Raw genomic sequence first — 9,299 nt, forward strand, 5'->3', positions numbered from 1 at the left:
AGATGTTCTTTAGCAAAGTCCAATCTAGCCTTTCTATTCCTGAGGCTTATGAGTGGCTTGCACCTTGCGGTGCACCCTCTGTATTTACTTTCATGCAGTCTTCTCTTTATGGTAGACTTGAATATCGATATGCCTACCCACTGGAGAGTGTTGTTCACTTGGTTGGCTGTTGTTAATGTGTTTCTCTTCACCATGGAAATGATTCTGCGATCATCCACCACTGTTGTCTTCCGTGGACGTCCAGGTCTTTTTGCGTTGCTGAGTTCACCAGTGCTTGCTTTCTTTCTCAGGATGTACCAAACTGTAGATTTTGCCACTCGTAATATTGTAACAATTTCTCGGATGGGTTTTTTCTGTTTTCGCAGCTTAAGAATGGCTTCTTTCACCTGCATGGAGAGCTCCTTTGACCGCATGTTGTCTGTTCACAGCAAAATCTTCCACACGCAAGCACCACACCTCAAATCAACTCCAGGCCTTTTATCTGCTTAATTGATAATGACATAACGACGGACTTGCCCACACCTGCCCATAAAATAGCCTTTGAGTCAATTGTCCAATTACTTTTGAGCCCCTGAAATGAAGGGATTATGTTAAAAAAAATGCTTTAGTTGCCTCACATTTTTATGCAGTCGTTTTGTTCACCCCACTGAATTAAAGCTGAAAGTCTGCACTTCAACTGCATCTGAGTTGTTTCATGTAAAATTCATTGTGGTAATGTACAGAACCAAAATTAGAAAAAAGTTGTCTCTGTCCAAATATTTATGGACCTAACTGTATATAGATAATTCTAAAAAAAATAAAATGTTTTTACTTGTGGAAATCCAGACTGACAACAATATCAAGCGCACACCTGTGACATGAGCTTCAAAGTGCACACTCAATTTAATTCCCAGGAGTTTGCAATGTGGAGAAACCTGTGATGTCTGTGTTTGTGCGTAATTTTAAAATTTTAAAGGTTGTATGTAAATAAGGAACAGGTGTGTATGTGTAATTTTTACAGTTAAGGTGAATATTAATTTTTCTACTCTTATTAAGTAGTGGTAAAACGATACTGTTACATGAAAATGCCGCCCAGATGATAGTTTTGGCTGAGGCGATCGCCTTTCGTATTGACCTCATAAGTGGAAGTGGGCTTGATAACATGAAATTGCATTGAACTGAGCTGAATGCAGCAGTCCATGTTAACCACATCAGGTGTCATCTTGTGTGCATTTGTCAATGATTCCATGAAATTGCAGAAGAAGCCAGAAGAGTGGGTCTGAGTGCAACATTAACATTTTTCTGAGCCAGGGCAGAATGTATAGCATGTTAGTTCTTTAAAAACAAGATAAAGCACCTCATTTCAGTGATGTGCAGAAGCAATCAGAAGTAAACTGATTTGTTTGGTTTACCATGACTTAGTAATATTTTGCAATCTAAAAAGACTTGCATCAGCTTGCAGCTGGGTGTAGCAGAAAATTGCAACAAAGACATATAGAAAAAACCTCACTGATTCTCTGAACCCACTTTTCTAACAAAATATGACAAGGAGCTATAGTCTGTCCCAGCAGCATTGGGCATTAAGCAAGAACTAAGCCAGGACAGGATGCCCATCCATCACAGATTTAAAAGTCTGACTTAGTTCTTATTCTGTTGTACAATATGCTCTACTCTGTCACCCTACAGTTGTTTCTAAACCCTCAAGTAGCTTGGTTGATGAAGTGTGTTTCACTTATATCTATTATTTGAGAATACTGACAGCTTGGTACACTAAGTGTTAGTAAGTCTGCACCATTCATTTATTTTTGTATAGTGTTCTATTAGGATCCTTAAGGACAAATAATTTTTTACTCAGTTACCTGTAATGCTTACATAGTATAAAATGTGAAAAAATGTACAATTTTGTTATAATTTCACTATGAAAAACTGTTTACACAGTACGTATATCCAATTCCTAATAATTCAGATATTGATATATGTAAATTTAACAAATTTTGCTCTTCAAATGTTACTTTTACTTCTGCAGTTGTAGCAGAAGTGTTAATGCTGTTACATATCTTGGAGTACAGTTAGGTCTTAAACCAGTAACACATTAGACAACTTCTAGTTGGAAGGTATGTCAAACTTGCCAAGTGCCGTTGCTGACTTTGTCACCTGTGGATGTCAGATTACATGACAAGTTTCACAGGTTATGACAAATTAGATGACTCTGTGGCAACCTTCCAGCATAACTCCACATTTCCAAAGTATTGTGAGTTCACCCCTTTTCTGACAGCCAATAACGTGATACCTGACTGTGCTGGCGCTATAAAGGTACAGTACGTTTGGCCACAATCTCTGTTCTTTTTCTTCTTTTTTTTTAATTCTGCTTTGGTACATAATACATGACATAACAGACAAATGAGACTCTCTCCTATTTGTGAGGGCCATAATGCCTGTGTTCTTTATTTCTTGTAGCTGCATTTTATGCATTGTACTTCTGCCTGAGTGTCTATTGTTTGTCATCTCCTAAACACATAGAGACCGACCCCTAAATCAAACCTGTTTGACCTTGTTTTGGAAAGTCACAGAAAATGTCAGACTACATGACTGGTTATCACAGGAGCACTCCCTGGCTGCATCAGACTCACAAAGATTTTGTAAATGAACTCTGAAACTGAAAATCACTGGAAAAACTGCGTAGAGTGACAGACACAGCCTTTACCCATATGTCTGACCAATGTGCAAAGGTTACATCACTCACCTCTTTACATCTCACTTTAAGTCAAAGGAACTTACGGAGCACAAACCTTCAACATAATTGCATCCATGTTCTCCTGGAGGTCTGGTGGGGGATGTGTTTCTACGGGGGACTGAATTGGCAGACCGATTCCTTAAAATCCACTCCTTTGATAGCTAGGCCACACCGTCTTATCTTTGCAACAAGGTCATTCATTCATTCTCTCACTTTGTGAACATGCTTATGGGAAGTCTATCCCAGCATCATTGGGATCAAGGAAGGAACCAGTGCTGGACTAGGTGCCAGGATATTGTAAGGCATTCTCCTTGATATTAAACATATGTTGTGTAAGCATACGCTGCAGTAAACCTGATGCCCTATACAAAGTTAGATCCCCTCTTTTACCCAGTACAGCTAAAGTCTCCCCAGTGAATTGCTTGCGAATTGAAGGATGGGAGGATGAAGGAACAGATGAAGTCATCCTAAACTGTCCGTTTTTGTAAAGTGCAAGAAAACTGGATTACAGTGCTTAAACTCATAAGGCTATGGGGTGAATGTGCAACTTGTGCAAGCCTGTAAGGCTGTAATGCAGCAGTGACAATTACTATGCTACAAGATAAACAATAAAGTAATACCAACTACTTGACCACTGACAGGATTCTTGTTACTCATGATACTGGAGAGTGATGAGGTATATTATATGTTGGTTTGACATTTAACTGATAGTTTTACTGTATTCTGTACACATGACTATACTACAACTAGTGAACTGTATGCAGAGGAAACTTTCAAGAGAATAATGTACACTCTAGCACTTATGATCAGAGGTCTGGAGTGTAGAGTGGACGCTGTCTCAGGGTGAGAGTTCACCTACCAGACCAAAGCAGACCACAATTTTGAGCTTCCTCTGAAGCTAAACAGGATTAAGGACTGGTGGTGTGTGATGGTCCTGTCCAGGATCACTCACCCATAAAGCAGGCAGACATGTGAGGGCTACTGTGTAACCAGTTACACTGGCTCCATTAAAAGAGTTATATTCCATCACAAGACATCTAAAAAGCCAAAGAATCTAATAAAATTAAAATCAACAGCTTCAGTATTACTCCTTGCCCTTGCTATGTTTTACTAAACAACATTTACATATTATACTGTACTTAAATATATCATCCATTTTTTAACTTGTTCCATCCAATTCTGGGTCATGGCAGGCCAAGGTTTAACTTTCAGTGTTTTGTCATATTGTGCTCCTTACTCTGCACAAGCTTAGTTATAGCTAAAATAAACTCAATATAATAACTGACATATGGCCTGTTGATAATGCTTGACAGGATAACAGAAACTCCAGCATTACCATAGAAATAAACCTTTGGGTGATTGACTGTTAGTTACAACAGACAAAGTCACAGTTCTGATTACTCAAACCAACTGGCTGTCCACCCCATCTTGGGCATTTAGTTCACAATACATTCACATTGGGAAAATTAATAGCTATCCAAACAGCTTATGGTATTGGGAGGAAAGCCAGAGTACCTGGATACAAAACTCACACAGACACAGAAAGAATATGCAAGCACAGACAGATTGCAGCTGGGTTCTAGATTAGAAACAAGTCTGCTGGAACTGTGAGATGGCAGCAGTACCAACCACTGCACCACCATGCTGCTCCATTTCAATACACAGCAACTGCAGTCTCCGGCTACATGTACAGTGCCAGTTGAACACCTTAAATACAACCTAGCAGGACTTTGTTTCTGTGATCTACACAAAAACATTACAATTATTCAGCAAAGTAAAAAAAATTAAAGGATATCAGCAAATGTTTAAAGTATTTTATGTGCTGGTGCCCCTTAAGTTGGAACTTGACGGAAGCTCCCATTAATAGCTGTAAGCTGTTTTGCAGCACAGTCTTCTAGATAAGATTCATCTTCTCAGAATAATTAATGCTGTTTAAGGCAGCTAGTGACTGTATGTATAGACTGTAGTCTTCACACTCACATCCACTGATCCATCAATCCATTAAATGAATCCATGTTTTAAAATATAAGCAGTTGTACAAATGAATGGAGACTACCCAGTACTATTAGCTAACAAAGCTTCAAAGAGAATATACAATTTGGAAGACTCAAAGGTTGATACTGTCCAGCAGCCGCTCTCTGCAATTGGAGAGCGACAACATTTTCCCATTTACAGTACCACTCTAATGTGTTCTGATTCTGACATTTCCACACATCTGAGACAGATCAGATGTTGATGTAAACAGGTCTGTGTTTTTATCACATATCTTATCTAATCTTATATCACAGCTTCAGCTAATTCAAAATTCTGCTGCAAGAGTCCTAACACAGACCAGACACAGTGAGCACATAACACCCATCCTGCTTTGCCTCCACTGGCTCCTATTACAGAACTGAATATGAAATCCTATTAATAACCTACAAAGCTTTAAATGGCCTTGCACCGGACTACATCATTGACCTTCTCCATCACTATCCTCCTTTTTGCCTACTAAGGTCCTCTGATTCTGGCAGTCTTGTTGTGCCCCACACAAACCTGCACTCTTTGGGTGACAGGGCCTTTAGCTGTAAGGCACCCAGACTTTGCAATGACCTCTCTAAATTAATTACAGCAGCAGACTCCATTCATTCTTTTAAAGAAACAACTTAAAACTCATCTATTTAGGAAGGCTTTTAACTTAACCTGACATTCTGCCTCCTCTTTGAGTCTTTCTCTCTGTGCAGATGCTCAGCATAATCTGTGTGTGTTTTATACAACAAATGATGTTATTTATTATGCTTTCTTTTAGAACTGAATTTAGTTTTTTACTCTGATTTATTGTATATTCTGTATCTGTTCTAATGTTCTATTCAGGAAACATCTGTACAGTAATCCCTCGCTATATCGCGCTTCGACTTTCGCGGCTTCACTCTATCATGTATTTTATATGTAAGCATATCTAAATATATATCTCGGATTTTTCGCTGGTTCGCGGATTTCTCTGGACAATGGGTCTTTTTATTTCTGATACATGCTTCCTCAGTTGGTTTGCCCAGTTAATTTCATACAAGGGACGCTATTGGCAGATGGCTGAGAAACTACCCAATCACAGCACGCAGTTAAGTTCCTGGGTGCTGAATGGCTCAGCGACGGAGCGCAGAATTCGATTCCGCTTTGCGTTAACCAGGAAATCTCATCTCGCTCATTCAGCATCAACGTGTTTCGCTGTGTAACTTTTGTGCTCTTTTGTGTTTATCTTTGTGCATAGTCAAGCCCTTCGTTATGGCTCCAAAATGATCTGCTCCTGCTACTGCTTCATGGGCCGTGCCCAAGCGCCAACTGAAGATGCTAACGATTGCCTAAAAGGTAAAAGTTTTGGATATCTTGAAGGAAGGGAACAACTACGCCACTGTAGGACGCCATTATGGCATCAATGAGTCCATGGTTCGTTATATTAAAAAGGAGGAAAAGAATATAAGATCTACAGCCGCCGTGTCCTTTAACCAGGGTGCGAAATGAGTTGTAAGTGGACGTAATAAGGTGGTAGTCTGGATGGAATCTGCTTTAGGGATTTGGATTGAAGACTGCCGGAAGAAGAACATCCCCTTGGACACCAATATCATCTGAGAGAAGGCCAAGCAACTTCATGATAGGTTTGCGGATGCCGGAGATGCTCTAGGCGATGTCCGTCAACCTGGAACTTCTGTTGAATCCCTCAGCAAGAAAACAGAATTTACTGCCAGCAAGGACTGGTTTGAAAAATCCAAGAAAAGGTTCAAGTTGGCCAGTGTGAACCTGCATGGAGAGGCTGCCTCCGCAGACAAAGCCGCAGCCAAGAAATATGTCGCCGACACGTTCAAGGCGGCCATTGAGGAAGGCGGATATCGGCCTGAACAAGTGTTTAATATGGATGAGACGGCCCTATTTTGGAAGCGGATGCCATCTTGTACTTTTATCATGAAGGAAGAGGCAAAAGCCCCGGGGTTTAAGGCTCACAAAGATCGCATCACGCTGGTCATGTTCGGCAATGTTGTGGGCTTTATGATAAAGCCTGGGCTCATTTATAAGTCCAAAAACCCCAGACCCTGAAAAACAAGAATAAAAACCTGCTGCCTGTGTACTGGATGCACAACCTGAAGGCCTGGATTATGAAACTCCTGATGTTGGATTGGTTTCACCAATGTTTCATCCCGGAGGTAAAGATCTATCTGGCAGAGAAAGGGCTGGAGTTTAAAGTCCTTTTGCTTCTGGACAATGCTGGATGTCATCCCTTGGATCTATCCTACCAAGGCGTAAAAATAGAGTTCTTGCCGCTGAAATACATCACTCATTCAGCTAATGGATCAAGGAGTTATCCAGGCTTTCAAGGCGTTGTACACCAGGAACACCCTGCAACACATGGTCGAGGCAATGGACACGGCCAACGACTTTTCCCTGAAGGAGTACTGGCGTAAGTACATGATCACATCATGTCTGGTGAACGTGCAGAAGGCCCTTAACAATATGAAGAAAGAGACGGTTAATGCCTGCTGGAAGAAATTGTGGCCAGAAGTCATGCACGACTATAAGGGCTTTTCTGCAGAAGAAATTCATCACTCGGCGGTTGACAAGGCAGTCAGGCTGGCAAAACGAGGAGAAGGATTCGTTCGATGACATGACTTTTGATGACGTCAATGAGCTGCTCAATGCCCACTCCGAGACGCTGAGCGACGAAGATTTGGCCGAGATGACCAAGTCAATGAGCGAGGAAAATAAGGAACAAGAGGACCCAGCACAGGAAGAAGACGCCGGCCTAACTCTCGAGTGTCTCGCAACCTTTCTACGAATGGCAAAAGATCTCCAGACATCGGTTGAAGAATGGGACCCGCAAATGATTCGTTCTTTGCAATTTAAAAATGCTCTTGACAGTACCACGGAAGTGTATAAAAACCTCTTTACACAAATGAAAAAACAGCACCAGCAACTGCTCATCACGATGTTCCTTACCCACAAAACACCACCTAGTACGCCTTCAGTGGAAGAAGGAACTCCAGACAACGACGGCGGTGCTACACAGTCACCTGAAGAGGCTCCTTTAGAAGAGCTGTAACGCTCTCCTTTGTTGTGCAGTAAAATTAAACTCATCGTTATCGGACAAGTCGTCGTGTCATTATTGGTGAGTACCCATAACTAATTTTCTATGTACTTAGTACATGTACGTACGTTTAGTGCAACTATACACACATTTTACTGTATACAATTCTTCTTGCACTGTACGTATTTTTGCTGGTGGCCTGTCTATCCTAATGGCTGCAACATATGTGATATCGGAGACGCTCGATATCTTTAAAATAACATTTAGGTTTTACTGTATGTAAACAGTGTGTTTACATACATCATTTCAACGAATCTTACCTAATATCTAAGAGAATATAAAGGGTTTATGCTGTATAACTGTGCGGGAAATGTTTATAAGAGTATGGCAGAGTTTATAAGGGCTTAAAATATATAAAAAATAACCATATAAACATATGGTTTTTACTTCGCAAATTTTCACTTTTCGCAGAGGGTTCTGGAATGCAACCCCCGTGATCGAAGAGGGAACACTGTATTCAATGTTACATACACCTGCTGTTTCTTTGTGAGACTCTGTGAAGCGCCTTGAGAATGGGAAAGTTGCTATATAAATAACACTTATTATTATTATTAAACAATCAAATTGCATTTTAGCTCAAATATATAGTACAACTACATTATTTTTGTGCATTGTGCGAGATGTAACAATGAAAGAATGATGTAGGAAAAGGTGACTGCACAGAAATTCAAATGTTAGTCAGCCACTGGGAGTCATTAAAGCAGCCAACAATAATGTCTCACCACTCTTGGCTCCCGTTGTGTATCCAAATTCTTTTTTGAATGGAGGTGGAGGAAATCATGGCAGAAAATGCATTGGCAAATAATACCATTTCCTTTTTGAAAACAGCCTCTGCTTCTAAGACATAGAAAACTGAAGAGCATCTGAAGTATAATATGTGGGGATCAATATTTACACCTTACCCGAGTCGTATTGCATGTGTAGTGCAGGCATTCCACATAAGGGTAATGAGTTGAGTTTGTTAACGGTCAGTCCACATCTAGACCAAGTAACGTAATGAACACAGACATCAGGTGGAATTTCTTCACCATTTTCGATTTGGAAGAGGCATTTAATTAAAAAGATCAATGGTGTGCAAACGTGATAGCACTGAGAGGTCAGAAACTTGGCACCAAGGTACTGTCTTAAGCCAAAAACCATAACAGTTCTAGATGGGTCATGTTTACTTTGGAATATCAGTAAGACAACTTCATAGATATCATGTACGTCACTTTGTATTACCGAGTATGCAAATGTTTGATAGTACAGCCTTTGACATTGAGCGTTCAACAGTTCAAAGAGGTCTTCAGACATATTGGATAAAACAACAATAAATGTTTGACACAGAATAACATTGTGAATACCATTTTAGAGTGTGGCAATATCATTATTGAATACTAAAGAAAAGAATAAAGAACAACAACTTACATTTTTCCAATCATGCACGGTAATGTTAAATTTAACCAGATGGAGTTAGTGCAGGTCTGCGTTAGT

General features: G+C 40.2%; 1 protein-coding gene across 1 annotated transcript in view; it reads right to left on the reverse strand.

Annotated features, from left to right (window-relative positions):
* The window catches only part of armh3 (armadillo like helical domain containing 3), a 221,722-nt gene extending 212,423 nt beyond the window's left edge, over positions 1–9,299 (reverse strand). The window contains exon 1 of the mRNA XM_028795718.2: positions 9,234–9,299. The gene's annotated coding sequence lies outside the window, so the exon portion shown is untranslated. The remainder of the gene's footprint in view (positions 1–9,233) is intronic.

The sequence above is a fragment of the Erpetoichthys calabaricus genome, chromosome 2 (genome assembly GCF_900747795.2).
Source record: "Erpetoichthys calabaricus chromosome 2, fErpCal1.3, whole genome shotgun sequence".
Classification (NCBI taxonomy): Eukaryota; Metazoa; Chordata; class Cladistia; order Polypteriformes; family Polypteridae; genus Erpetoichthys; species Erpetoichthys calabaricus.